Consider the following 15644-nt stretch of genomic DNA (forward strand, 5'->3'; position numbering starts at 1 on the left):
AGATTCTACAAAAAGAGTCTTTCAAAACTGCTCTTTCAAAAGAAGTGTTCAATTCTGTGAGTTGGATTCATACTACACAAAGCATTTTCACAGAACGCTTCTGTTTAGTTTTTATGGGAAGATATTCCCGTTTCCAACGAAGGCCTGAAAGGGCTCAAAATATCCACTTACAGATTCTGCAAAAACAGAGTTTCAAAACTGCTCTATCAAAAGGAAGGCTTATCTCCCTGAGTTGAATGCACACATCATAAAGAGGTTTCTGAGAATGCTTCTGCCTGGTTTATATGTGAAGATATTTCCTTTTCCACCATAGGCCTCAAAGCGCTCCAAATGAACACTTGCAGATTCTACAAAAAGAGTGTTTCATAACTGCTCTAGCAAAGGAAAGGTTCAACTCTGTGAGTTACACACACACATCACAAAGCAGTTTGTGAGAATGCTTCTGTCCAGTTTTTATGGGAAGATATTCCCGTTTCTAACAAAGGCCTGAAAGAGCTCCAAATATCCACTTGCAGATGCTGCAAAAAGACTCTTTCCAAACTGCTCCATGAAAAGGAAGGTTCAACTCTGTGAGTTGAATGCACACATCATAAAGAAGTTTCAAAGAATGCTTCTGTCTAGGTTTTATGTGAAGATATTTCCTTTTCCACCATAGGCCTCAAAGCGCTCCAAATGAACACTTGCAGATTCTACAAAAAGAGTGTTTCAAAACTGCTCTTTCAAAAGAAGTGTTCAACTCTGTGACATGGATTCATACTACACAAAGCAGTTTCACAGAACGCTTCTGTATAGTTTTTATGGGAAGGTATTCCCGTTTCCAACGAAGGCCTCAAAGGTCTCCTAATATCCACCTGCAGATTCTGCAAAAACAGAGTTTCAAAACTGCTCTATCAAAAGGAAGGCTTATCTCTCCGAGTTGAATGGACACATCATAAAGAGGTTTCTGAGAATGCTTCTGCCTGGTTTATGAGTGAAGATATTTCCTTTTCCACCATAGGCCTCAAAGCGCTCCAAATGAACACTTGCAGATTCTACAAAAAGAGTGTTTCAAAACTGCTCTTTCAAAAGAAGTGTTCAACTCTGTGAGTTGGATTCATACTACACAAAGCAGTTTCACAGAACGCTTCTGTTTAGTTTTTATGGGAAGATATTCCCGTTTCCAACGAAGGCCTGAAAGGGCTCCAAATATCCACTTACAGATTCTGCAAAAACAGAGTTTCGAAACTGCTCTATCAAACGGAAGGCTTATCTCTCTGAGTTGAATGCACACATCATAAAGAGGTTTCTGAGAATGCTTCTGCCTGGTTTATATGTGAAGATATTTCCTTTTCCACCATAGGCCTCAAAGCGCTCCAAATGAACACTTGCGGATTCTACAAAAAGAGTGTTTCATAACTGCTCTAGCAAAGGAAAGGTTCAACTCTGTGAGTTACACACACACATCACAAAGCAGCTTGTGAGAATGTTTCTGTCCAGTTTTTATGGGACGATATTCCCGTTTCTAACAAAGGCATGAAAGAGCTCCAAATATCCACTTGCAGATGCTGCAAAAAGACTCTTTCCAAACTGCTCCATGAAAAGGAAGGTTCAACTCTGTGAGTTGAATGCACACATCATAAAGAAGTTTCAAAGAATGCTTCTGTCTAGGTTTTATGTGAAGATATTTCCTTTTCCACCATAGGCCTCAATGCGCTCCAAATGAACACTTGCAGATTCTACAAAAAGAGTGTTTCAAAACTGCTCTTTCAAAAGAAGTGTTCAATTGTGTGAGTTGGATTCATACTACACAAAGCAGTTTCACAGAACGCTTCTGTTTAGTTTTTATGGGAAGATATTCCCGTTTCCAACGAAGGCCTGAAAGGGCTCCAAATATCCACTTACAGATTCTACAAAAACAGAGTTTCGAAACTGCTCTATCAAAAGGAAGGCTTATCTCTCTGAGTTGAATGCACACATCATAAAGAGGTTTCTGAGAATGCTTCTGCCTGGTTTATATGTGAAGATATTTCCTTTTCCACCATAGGCCTCAAAGCGCTCCAAATGAACACTTGCAGATTCTACAAAAAGAGTGTTTCAAAACTGCTCTTTCAAAAGAAGTGTTCAACTCTGTAAGTTGGATTCGTACTACAGAAAGCAGTTTCACAGAACGCTTCTGTTCAGTTTTTATGGGAAGATATTCCCGTTTCCAACGAAGGCCTGAAAGGGCTCCAAATATCCACTTGCAGATTCTGCAAAAACAGAGTTTCAAAACTGCTCTATCAAAAGGAAGGCTTATCTCTCTGAGTTGAATGCACACATCATAAAGAGGTTTCTGAGAATGCTTCTGCCTGGTTTATATGTGAAGATATTTCCTTTTCCACCATAGGCCTCAAAGCGCTCCAAATGAACACTTGCAGATTCTACAGAAAGAGTGTTTCAAAACTGCTCTTTCAAAAGAAGTGTTCAACTCTGTAAGTTGGATTCGTACTACACAAAGCAGTTTCACAGAACGCTTCTGTTCAGTTTTTATGGGAAGATATTCCCGTTTCCAACGAAGGCCTGAAAGGGCTCCAAATATCCACTTGCAGATTCTGCAAAAACAGAGTTTCAAAACTGCTCTATCAAAAGGAAGGCTTATCTCTCCGAGTTGAATGCACACATCATAAAGAGGTTTCTGAGAATGATTCTGCCTGGTTTATGAGTGAAGATATTTCCTTTTCCACCATAGGCCTCAAAGCGCTCCAAATGAACACTTGCAGATTCTACAAAAAGAGTGTTTCAAAACTGCTCTTTCAAAAGAAGTGTTCAACTCTGTGAGTTGGATTCATACTACACAAAGCAGTTTCACAGAACGCTTCTGTTTAGTTTTTATGGGAAGATATTCCCGTTTCCAACGAAGGCCTGAAAGGGCTCCAAATATTCACTTACAGATTCTGCAAAAACAGAGTTTCGAAACTGCTCTATCAAAAGGAAGGCTTATCTCTCTGAGTTGAATGCACACATCATAAAGAGGTTTCTGAGAATGCTTCTGCCTGGTTTATATGTGAAGATATTTCCTTTTCCACCATAGGCCTCAAAGCGCTCCAAATGAACACTTGCAGATTCTACAAAAAGAGTGTTTCATAACTGCTCTAGCAAAGGAAAGGTTCAACTCTGCGAGTTACACACACATCACAAAGCAGTTTGTGAGAATGCTTCTGTCCAGTTTTTATGGGAAGATATTCCCGTTTCTAACAAAGGTCTGAAAGATCTCCAAATATCCATTTGCAGATGCTGCAAAAAGACTCTTTCCAAACTGCTCCATGAATAGGAAGGTTCAACTCTGTGAGTTGAATGCACACATCATAAAGAAGTTTCAAAGAATGCTTCTGTCTAGGTTTTATGTGAAGATATTTCCTTTCCACCATAGGCCTCAAAGCGCTCCAAATGAACACTTGCAGATTCTACAAAAAGAGTGTTTCAAAACTGCTCTTTCAAAAGAAGTGTTCAACTATGTAAGTTGGATTCGTACTACACAAAGCAGTTTCACAGAACGCTTCTGTTTAGTTTTTATGGGAAGATATTCCCGTTTCCAAGGAAGGCCTGAAAGGTCTCCAAATATCCACTTGCAGATTCTGCAAAAACAGAGTTTCAAAACTGCTCTATCAAAAGGAAGGCTTATCTCTCCGAGTTGAATGCACACATCATAAAGAGGTTTCTGAGAATGCTTCTGCCTGGTTTATGAGTGAAGATATTTCCTTTTCCACCATAGGCCTCAGAGCGCTCCAAATGAACACTTGCAGATTCTACAAAAAGAGTGTTTCAAAACTGCTCTTTCAAAAGAAGTGTTCAACTCTGTGAGTTGGATTCATACTACACAAAGCAGTTTCACAGAACGCTTCGGTTTAGTTTTTATGGGAAGATATTCCCGTTTCCAACGAAGGCCTGAAAGGGCTCCAAATATCCACTTACAGATTTTGCAAAAACAGAGTTTCGAAACTGCTCTATCAAAAGGAAGGCTTATCTCCCTGAGTTGAATGCACACATCATAAAGAGGTTTCTGAGAATGCTTCTGCCTGGTTTATATGTGAAGATATTTCCTTTTCCACCATAGGCCTCAAAGCGCTCCAAATGAACACTTGCAGATTCTACAAAAAGAGTGTTTCATAACTGCTCTAGCAAAGGAAAGGTTCAACTCTGTGAGTTACACACACACATCACAAAGCAGTTTGTGAGAATGCTTCTGTCCAGTTTTATGGGACGATATCCCCGTTTCTAACAAAGGCCTGAAAGAGCTCCAAATATCCACTTGAAGATGCTGCAAAAAGACTCTTTCCAAACTGCTCCATGAAAAGGAAGGTTCAACTCTGTGAGTTGAATGCACACATCATAAAGAAGTTTCAAAGAATGCTTCTGTCTAGGTTTTATGTGAAGATATTTCCTTTTCCACCATAGGCCTCAAAGCGCTCCAAATGAACACTTGCAGATTCTACAAAAAGAGTGTTTCAAAACTGCTCTTTCAAAAGAAGTGTTCAACTCTGTAAGTTGGATTCGTACGGCAAAAAGCAGTTTCACAGAACGCTTCTGTTAAGTTTTTATGGGAAGATATTCCCGTTTCCAACGAAGGCCTGAAAGGTCTCCAAATATCCACTTGCAGATTCTGCAAAAACAGAGTTTCAAAACTGCTCTATCAAAAGGAAGGCTTATCTCTCCGAGTTGAATGCACACATCATAAAGAGGTTTCTGAGAATGCTTCTGCCTGGTTTATGAGTGAAGATATTTCCTTTTCCACCATAGGCCTCAAAGCGCTCCAAATGAACACTTGCAGATTCTACAAAAAGAGTGTTTCAAAACTGCTCTTTCAAAAGAAGTGTTCAACTCTGTGAGTTGGATTCATACTACACAAAGCAGTTTCAGAGAACGCTTCTGTTTAGTTTTTATGGGAAGATATTCCCCTTTCCAACGAAGGCCTGAAATGGCTCCAAATATCCACTTACAGATTCTGCAAAAACAGAGTTTCGAAACTGCTCTATCAAAAGGAAGGCTTATCTCTCTGAGTTGAATGCACACATCATAAAGAGGTTTCTGAGAATGCTTCTGCCTGGTTTATATGTGAAGATATTTCCTTTTCCACCATAGGCCTCAAAGCGCTCCAAATGAACACTTGCAGATTCTACAAAAAGAGTGTTTCATAACTGCTCTAGCAAAGGAAAGGTTCAACTCTGTGGGTTACACACACACATCACAAAGCAGTTTGTGAGAATGCTTCTGTCCAGTTTTTATGGGAAGATATTCCCGTTTCTAACAAAGGCCTGAAAGAGCTCCAAATATCCACTTGCAGATGCTGCAAAAAGACTCTTTCCAAACTGCTCCATGAATAGGAAGGTTCAACTCTGTGAGTTGAATGCACACATCATAAAGAAGTTTCAAAGAATGCTTCTGTCTAGGTTTTATGTGAAGATATTTCCTTTCCACCATAGGCCTCAAAGCGCTCCAAATGAACACTTGCAGATTCTACAAAAAGAGTGTTTCAAAACTGCTCTTTCAAAAGAAGTGTTCAACTATGTAAGTTGGATTCGTACTACACAAAGCAGTTTCACAGAACGCTTCTGTTTAGTTTTTATGGGAAGATATTCCCGTTTCCAAGGAAGGCCTGAAAGGTCTCCAAATATCCACTTGCAGATTCTGCAAAAACAGAGTTTCAAAACTGCTCTATCAAAAGGAAGGCTTATCTCTGCGAGTTGAATGCACACATCATAAAGAGGTTTCTGAGAATGCTTCTGCCTGGTTTATATGTGAAGATATTTCCTTTTCCACCATAGGCCTCAAAGCGCTCCAAATGAACACTTGCAGATTCTACAAAAAGAGTGTTTCATAACTGCTCTAGCAAAGGAAAGGTTCAACTCTGTGAGTTACACACACACATCACAAAGCAGTTTGTGAGAATGCTTCTGTCCAGTTTTATGGGACGATATCCCCGTTTCTAACAAAGGCCTGAAAGAGCTCCAAATATCCACTTGAAGATGCTGCAAAGAGACTCTTTCCAAACTGCTCCATGAAAAGGAAGGTTCAACTCTGTGAGTTGAATGCACACATCATAAAGAAGTTTCAAAGAATGCTTCTGTCTAGGTTTTATGTGAAGATATTTCCTTTTCCACCATAGGCCTCAAAGCGCTCCAAATGAACACTTGCAGATTCTACAAAAAGAGTGTTTCAAAACTGCTCTTTCAAAAGAAGTGTTCAACTCTGTAAGTTGGATTCGTACGGCACAAAGCAGTTTCACAGAACGCTTCTGTTAAGTTTTTATGGGAAGATATTCCCGTTTCCAACGAAGGCCTGAAAGGTCTCCAAATATCCACTTGCAGATTCTGCAAAAACAGAGTTTCAAAACTGCTCTATCAAAAGGAAGGCTTATCTCTCCGAGTTGAATGCACACATCATAAAGAGGTTTCTGAGAATGCTTCTGCCTGGTTTATGAGTGAAGATATTTCCTTTTCCACCATAGGCCTCAAAGCGCTCCAAATGAACACTTGCAGATTCTACAAAAAGAGTGTTTCAAAACTGCTCTTTCAAAAGAAGTGTTCAACTCTGTGATTTGGATTCATACTACACAAAGCAGTTTCACAGAACGCTTCTGTTTAGTTTTTATGGGAAGATATTCCCCTTTCCAACGAAGGCCTGAAATGGCTCCAAATATCCACTTACAGATTCTGCAAAAACAGAGTTTCGAAACTGCTCTATCAAAAGGAAGGCTTATCTCTCTGAGTTGAATGCACACATCATAAAGAGGTTTCTGAGAATGCTTCTGCCTGGTTTATATGTGAAGATATTTCCTTTTCCACCATAGGCCTCAAAGCGCTCCAAATGAACACTTGCAGATTCTACAAAAAGAGTGTTTCATAACTGCTCTAGCAAAGGAAAGGTTCAACTCTGTGGGTTACACACACACATCACAAAGCAGTTTGTGAGAATGCTTCTGTCCAGTTTTTATGGGAAGATATTCCCGTTTCTAACAAAGGCCTGAAAGAGCTCCAAATATCCACTTGCAGATGCTGCAAAAAGACTCTTTCCAAACTGCTCCATGAATAGGAAGGTTCAACTCTGTGAGTTGAATGCACACATCATAAAGAAGTTTCAAAGAATGCTTCTGTCTAGGTTTTATGTGAAGATATTTCCTTTTCCACCATAGGCCTCAAAGCGCTCCAAATGAACACTTGCAGATTCTACAAAAAGAGTGTTTCAAAACTGCTCTTTCAAAAGAAGAGTTCAACTCTGTGACATGGATTCATACTACACAAAGCAGTTTCACAGAACGCTTCTGTTTAGTTTTTATGGGAAGGTATTCCCGTTTCCAACGAAGGCCTGAAAGGGCTAAAAATATCCACCTGCAGATTCTGCAAAAACAGAGTTTCAAAACTGCTCTATCAAAAGGAAGGCTTATCTCTCCGAGTTGAATGGACACATCATAAAGAGGTTTCTGAGAGTGCTTCTGCCTGGTTTATGAGTGAAGATATTTCCTTTTCCACCATAGGCCTCAAAGCGCTCAAAATGAACACTTGCAGATTCTACAAAAAGAGTGTTTCAAAACTGCTCTTTCAAAAGAAGTGTTCAACTCTGTGAGTTGGATTCATACTACACAAAGCAGTTTCACAGAACGCTTCTGTTTAGTTTTTATGGGAAGATATTCCCGTTTCCAACGAAGGCCTGAAAGGGCTCCAAATATCCACTTACAGATTCTGCAAAAACAGAGTTTCGAAACTGCTCTATCAAAAGGAAGGCTTATCTCTCTGAGTTGAATGCACACATCATAAAGAGGTTTCTGAGAATGCTTCTGCCTGGTTTATATGTGAAGATATTTCCTTTTCCACCATAGGCCTCAAAGCGCTCCAAATGAACACTTGCAGATTCTACAAAAAGAGTGTTTTATAACTGCTCTAGCAAAGGAAAGGTTCAACTCTGTGAGTTACACACACACATCACAAAGCAGTTTGTGAGAATGCTTCTGTCCAGTTTTTATGGGAAGATATTCCCGTTTCTAACAAAGGCCTGAAAGAGCTCCAAATATCCACTTGCAGATGCTGCAAAAAGACTCTTTCCAAACTGCTCCATGAAAAGGAAGGTTCAACTCTGTGAGTTGAATGCACACATCATAAAGAAGTTTCAAGGAATGCTTCTGTCTAGGTTTTATGTGAAGATATTTCCTTTTCCACCATAGGCCTCAAAGCGCTCCAAATGAACACTTGCAGATTCCACAAAAAGAGTGTTTCAAAACTGCTCTTTCAAAAGAAGTGTTCAACTCTGTGAGTTGGATTCATACTACACAAAGCATTTTCACAGAACGCTTCTGTTTAGTTTTTATGGGAAGATATTCCCGTTTCCAACGAAGGCCTGAAAGGGCTCCAAATATCCACTTACAGATTCTGCAAAAACAGAGTTTCAAAACTGCTCTATCAAAAGGAAGGCTTATCTCCCTGAGTTGAATGCACACATCATAAAGAGGTTTCTGAGAATGCTTCTGCCTGGTTTATATGTGAAGATATTTCCTTTTCCACCATAGGCCTCAAAGCGCTCCAAATGAACACTTGCAGATTCTACAAAAAGAGTGTTTCATAACTGCTCTAGCAAAGGAAAGGTTCAACTCTGTGAGTTACACACACACATCACAAAGCAGTTTGTGAGAATGCTTCTGTCCAGTTTTTATGGGAAGATATTCCCGTTTCTAACAAAGGCCTGAAAGAGCTCCAAATATCCACTTGCAGATGCTGCAAAAAGACTCTTTCCCAACTGCTCCATGAAAAGGAAGGTTCAACTCTGTGAGTTGAATGCACACATCATAAAGAAGTTTCAAAGAATGCTTCTGTCTAGGTTTTATGTGAAGATATTTCCTTTTCCACCATAGGCCTCAAAGCGCTCCAAATGAACACTTGCAGATTCTACAAAAAGAGTGTTTCAAAACTGCTCTTTCAAAAGAAGTGTTCAACTCTGTGACATGGATTCATACTACACAAAGCAGTTTCACAGAACGCTTCTGTTTAGTTTTTATGGGAAGGTATTCCCGTTTCCAACGAAGGCCTCAAAGGTCTCCTAATATCCACCTGCAGATTCTGCAAAAACAGAGTTTCAAAACTGCTCTATCAAAAGGAAGGCTTATCTCTCCGAGTTGAATGGACACATCATAAAGAGGTTTCTGAGAATGCTTCTGCCTGGTTTATGAGTGAAGATATTTCCTTTTCCACCATAGGCCTCAAAGCGCTCCAAATGAACACTTGCAGATTCTACAAAAAGAGTGTTTCAAAACTGCTCTTTCAAAAGAAGTGTTCAACTCTGTGAGTTGGATTCATACTACACAAAGCAGTTTCACAGAACGCTTCTGTTTAGTTTTTATGGGAAGATATTCCCGTTTCCAACGAAGGCCTGAAAGGGCTCCAAATATCCACTTACAGATTCTGCAAAAACAGAGTTTCGAAACTGCTCTATCAAAACGAAGGCTTATCTCTCTGAGTTGAATGCACACATCATAAAGAGGTTTCTGAGAATGCTTCTGCCTGGTTTATATGTGAAGATATTTCCTTTTCCACCATAGGCCTCAAAGCGCTCCAAATGAACACTTGCAGATTCTACAAAAAGAGTGTTTTATAACTGCTCTAGCAAAGGAAAGGTTCAACTCTGTGAGTTACACACACACATCACAAAGCAGTTTGTGAGAATGCTTCTGTCCAGTTTTTATGGGAAGATATTCCCGTTTCTAACAAAGGCCTGAAAGAGCTCCAAATATCCACTTGCAGATGCTGCAAAAAGACTCTTTCCAAACTGCTCCATGAAAAGGAAGGTTCAACTCTGTGAGTTGAATGCACACATCATAAAGAAGTTTCAAAGAATGCTTCTGTCTAGGTTTTATGTGAAGATATTTCCTTTTCCACCATAGGCCTCAAAGCGCTCCAAATGAACACTTGCAGATTCTACAAAAAGAGTGTTTCAAAACTGCTCTTTCAAAAGAAGTGTTCAACTCTGTGAGTTGGATTCATACTACACAAAGCAGTTTCACAGAACGCTTCTGTTTAGTTTTTATGGGAAGATATTCCCGTTTCCAACGAAGGCCTGAAAGGGCTCCAAATATCCACTTACAGATTCTGCAAAAACAGAGTTTCGAAACTGCTCTATCAAAAGGAAGGCTTATCTCTCCGAGTTGAATGCACACATCATAAAGAGGTTTCTGAGAATGCTTCTGCCGGGTTTATATGTGAAGATATTTCCTTTTCCACCATAGGCCTCAAAGCGCTCCAAATGAACACTTGCAGATTCTATAAAAAGAGTGTTTCATAACTGCTCTAGCAAAGGAAAGGTTCATCTCTGTGAGTTACACACACACATCACAAAGCAGTTTGTGAGAATGCTTCTGTCCAGTTTTTATGGGAAGATATTCCCGTTTCTAACAAAGGCCTGAAAGAGCTCCAAATATCCACTTGCAGATGCTGCAAAAAGACTCTTTCCAAACTGCTCCATGAAAACAAAGGTTCAACTCTGTGAGTTGAATGCACACATCATAAAGAAGTTTCAAAGAATGCTTCTGTCTAGGTTTTATGTGAAGATATTTCCTTTTCCACCATAGGCCTCAAAGCGCTCCAAATGAACACTTGCAGATTCTACAAAAAGAGTGTTTCAAAACTGCTCTTTCAAAAGAAGTGTTCAACTCTGTAAGTTGGATTCGTACGGCACAAAGCAGTTTCACAGAACGCTTCTGTTAAGTTTTTATGGGAAGATATTCCCGTTTCCAACGAAGGCCTGAAAGGTCTCCAAATATCCACTTGCAGATTCTGCAAAAACAGAGTTTCAAAACTGCTCTATCAAAAGGAAGGCTTATCTCTCCGAGTTGAATGCACACATCATAAAGAGGTTTCTGAGAATGCTTCTGCCTGGTTTATGAGTGAAGATATTTCCTTTTCCACCATAGGCCTCAAAGCGCTCCAAATGAACACTTGCAGATTCTACAAAAAGAGTGTTTCAAAACTGCTCTTTCAAAAGAAGTGTTCAACTCTGTGAGTTGGATTCATACTACAGAAAGTAGTTTCACAGAACGCTTCTGTTTAGTTTTTATGGGAAGATATTCCCCTTTCCAACGAAGGCCTGAAATGGCTCCAAATATCCACTTACAGATTCTGCAAAAACAGAGTTTCGAAACTGCTCTATCAAAAGGAAGGCTTATCTCTCTGAGTTGAATGCACACATCATAAAGAGGTTTCTGAGAATGCTTCTGCCTGGTTTATATGTGAAGATATTTCCTTTTCCACCATAGGCCTCAAAGCGCTCCAAATGAACACTTGCAGATTCTACAAAAAGAGTGTTTCATAACTGCTCTAGCAAAGGAAAGGTTCAACTCTGTGGGTTACACACACACATCACAAAGCAGTTTGTGAGAATGCTTCTGTCCAGTTTTTATGGGAAGATATTCCCGTTTCTAACAAAGGCCTGAAAGAGCTCCAAATATCCACTTGCAGATGCTGCAAAAAGACTCTTTCCAAACTGCTCCATGAATAGGAAGGTTCAACTCTGTGAGTTGAATGCACACATCATAAAGAAGTTTCAAAGAATGCTTCTGTCTAGGTTTTATGTGAAGATATTTCCTTTCCACCATAGGCCTCAAAGCGCTCCAAATGAACACTTGCAGATTCTACAAAAAGAGTGTTTCAAAACTGCTCTTTCAAAAGAAGTGTTCAACTCTGTAAGTTGGATTCGTACTACACAAAGCAGTTTCACAGAACGATTCTGTTTAGTTTTTATGGGAAGATATTCCCGTTTCCAAGGAAGGCCTGAAAGGTCTCCAAATATCCACTTGCAGATTCTGCAAAAACAGAGTTTCAAAACTGCTCTATCAAAAGGAAGGCTTATCTCTCCGAGTTGAATGCACACATCATAAAGAGGTTTCTGAGAATGCTTCTGCCTGGTTTATGAGTGAAGATATTTCCTTTTCCACCATAGGCCTCAGAGCGCTCCAAATGAACACTTGCAGATTCTACAAAAAGAGTGTTTCAAAACTGCTCTTTCAAAAGAAGTGTTCAACTCTGTGAGTTGGATTCATACTACACAAAGCAGTTTCACAGAACTCTTCGGTTTAGTTTTTATGGGAAGATATTCCCGTTTCCAACGAAGGCCTGAAAGGGCTCCAAATATCCACTTACAGATTTTGCAAAAACAGAGTTTCGAAACTGCTCTATCAAAAGGAAGGCTTATCTCCCTGAGTTGAATGCACACATCATAAAGAGGTTTCTGAGAATGCTTCTGCCTGGTTTATATGTGAAGATATTTCCTTTTCCACCATAGGCCTCAAAGCGCTCCAAATGAACACTTGCAGATTCTACAAAAAGAGTGTTTCATAACTGCTCTAGCAAAGGAAAGGTTCAACTCTGTGAGTTACACACACACATCACAAAGCAGTTTGTGAGAATGCTTCTGTCCAGTTTTATGGGACGATATTCCCGTTTCTAACAAAGGCCTGAAAGAGCTCCAAATATCCACTTGCAGATGCTGCAAAAAGACTCTTTCCAAACTGCTCCATGAAAAGGAAGGTTCAACTCTGTGAGTTGAATGCACACATCATAAAGAAGTTTCAAAGAATGCTTCTGTCTAGGTTTTATGTGAAGATATTTCCTTTTCCACCATAGGCCTCAAAGCGCTCCAAATGAACACTTGCAGATTCTACAAAAAGAGTGTTTCAAAACTGCTCTTTCAAAAGAAGAGTTCAACTCTGTGACATGGATTCATACTACACAAAGCAGTTTCACAGAACGCTTCTGTTTAGTTTTTATGGGAAGGTATTCCCGTTTCCAACGAAGGCCTGAAAGGGCTCCAAATATCCACCTGCAGATTCTGCAAAAACAGAGTTTCAAAACTGCTCTATCAAAAGGAAGGCTTATGTCTCCGAGTTGAATGGACACATCATAAAGAGGTTTCTGAGAGTGCTTCTGCCTGGTTTATGAGTGAAGATATTTCCTTTTCCACCATAGGCCTCAAAGCGCTCCAAATGAACACTTGCAGATTCTACAAAAAGAGTGTTTCAAAACTGCTCTTTCAAAAGAAGTGTTCAACTCTGTGAGTTGGATTCATACTACACAAAGCAGTTTCACAGAACGCTTCTGTTTAGTTTTTATGGGAAGATATTCCCGTTTCCAACGAAGGCCTGAAAGGGCTCCAAATATCCACTTACAGATTCTGCAAAAACAGAGTTTCGAAACTGCTCTATCAAAAGGAAGGCTTATCTCTCTGAGTTGAATGCACACATCATAAAGAGGTTTCTGAGAATGCTTCTGCCTGGTTTATATGTGAAGATATTTCCTTTTCCACCATAGGCCTCAAAGCGCTCCAAATGAACACTTGCAGATTCTACAAAAAGAGTGTTTCATAACTGCTCTAGCAAAGGAAAGGTTCAACTCTGTGAGTTACACACACACATCACAAAGCAGTTTGTGAGAATGCTTCTGTCCAGTTTTTATGGGAAGATATTCCCGTTTCTAACAAAGGCCTGAAAGAGTTCCAAATATCCACTTGCAGATGCTGCAAAAAGACTCTTTCCAAACTGCTCCATGAAAAGGAAGGTTCAACTCTGTGAGTTGAATGCACACATCATAAAGAAGTTTCAAAGAATGCTTCTGTCTAGGTTTTATGTGAAGATATTTCCTTTTCCACCATAGGCCTCAAAGCGCTCCAAATGAACACTTGCAGATTCTACAAAAAGAGTGTTTCAAAACTGCTCTTTCAAAAGAAGTGTTCAACTCTGTGACATGGATTCATACTACACAAAGCAGTTTCACAGAACGCTTCTGTTTAGTTTTTATGGGAAGGTATTCCCGTTTCCAACGAAGGCCTCAAAGGTCTCCTAATATCCACCTGCAGATTCTGCAAAAACAGAGTTTCAAAACTGCTCTATCAAAAGGAAGGCTTATCTCTCCGAGTTGAATGGACACATCATAAAGAGGTTTCTGAGAATGCTTCTGCCTGGTTTATGAGTGAAGATATTTCCTTTTCCACCATAGGCCTCAAGGCGCTCCAAATGAACACTTGCAGATTCTACAAAAAGAGTGTTTCAAAACTGCTCTTTCAAAAGAAGTGTTCAACTCTGTGAGTTGGATTCATACTACACAAAGCAGTTTCACAGAACGCTTCTGTTTAGTTTTTATGGGAAGATATTCCCGTTTCCAACGAAGGCCTGAAAGGGCTCCAAATATCCACTTACAGATTCTGCAAAAACAGAGTTTCGAAACTGCTCTATCAAAAGGAAGGCTTATCTCTCTGAGTTGAATGCACACATCATAAAGAGGTTTCTGAGAATGCTTCTGCCTGGTTTATATGTGAAGATATTTCCTTTTCCACCATAGGCCTCAAAGTGCTCCAAATGAACACTTGCAGATTCTACAAAAAGAGTGTTTTATAACTGCTCTAGCAAAGGAAAGGTTCAACTCTGTGAGTTACACACACACATCACAAAGCAGTTTGTGAGAATGCTTCTGTCCAGTTTTTATGGGAAGCTATTCCCGTTTTTAACAAAGGCCTGAAAGAGCTCCAAATATCCACTTGCAGATGCTGCAAAAAGACTCTTTCCAAACTGCTCCATGAAAAGGAAGGTTCAACTCTGTGAGTTGAATGCACACATCATAAAGAAGTTTCAAAGAATGCTTCTGTCTAGGTTTTATGTGAAGATATTTCCTTTTCCACCATAGGCCTCAAAGCGCTCCAAATGAACACTTGCAGATTCTACAAAAAGAGTGTTTCAAAACTGCTCTTTCAAAAGAAGTGTTCAACTCTGTGAGTTGGATTCATACTACACAAAGCAGTTTCACAGAACGCTTCTGTTTAGTTTTTATGGGAAGATATTCCCGTTTCCAACGAAGGCCTGAAAGGGCTCCAAATATCCACTTACAGATTCTGCAAAAACAGAGTTTCGAAACTGCTCTATCAAAAGGAAGGCTTATCTCTCTGAGTTGAATGCACACATCATAAAGAGATTTCTGAGAATGCATCTGCCTGGTTCATATGTGAAGATATGTCCTTTTCCACCATAGGCCTCAAAGCGCTCCAAATGAACACTTGCAGATTCTACAAAAAGAGTGTTTCGTAACTGCTCTAGCAAAGGAAAGGTTCAACTCTGTGAGTTACACACACACATCACAAAGCAGTTTGTGAGAATGCTTCTGTCCAGTTTTTATGGGAAGATATTCCCGTTTCTAACAAAGGCCTGAAAGAGCTCCAAATATCCACTTGCAGATGCTGCAAAAAGACTCTTTAAAAACTGCTCCATGAAAACGAAGGTTCAACTCTGTGAGTTGAATGCACACATCATAAAGAAGTTTCAAAGAATGCTTCTGTCTAGGTTTTATGTGAAGATATTTCCTTTCCACCATAGGCCTAAAAGCGCTCCAAATGAACACTTGCAGATTCTACAAAAAGAGTGTTTCAAAACTGCTCTTTCAAAAGAAGTGTTCAACTCTGTAAGTTGGATTCGTACTACACAAAGCAATTTCACAGAACGCTTCTGTTTAGTTTTTATGGGAAGATATTCCCGTTTCCAACGAAGGCCTGAAAGGTCTCCAAATATCCACTTGCAGATTCTGCAAAAACAGAGTTTCAAAACTGCTCTATCAAAAGGAAGGCTTATCTCTCCGAGTTGAATGCACACATCATAAAGAGGTTTCTGA

The sequence above is a fragment of the Pongo abelii genome, chromosome X (genome assembly GCF_028885655.2).
Source record: "Pongo abelii isolate AG06213 chromosome X, NHGRI_mPonAbe1-v2.0_pri, whole genome shotgun sequence".
In the NCBI taxonomy this organism is placed as follows: Eukaryota; Metazoa; Chordata; class Mammalia; order Primates; family Hominidae; genus Pongo; species Pongo abelii.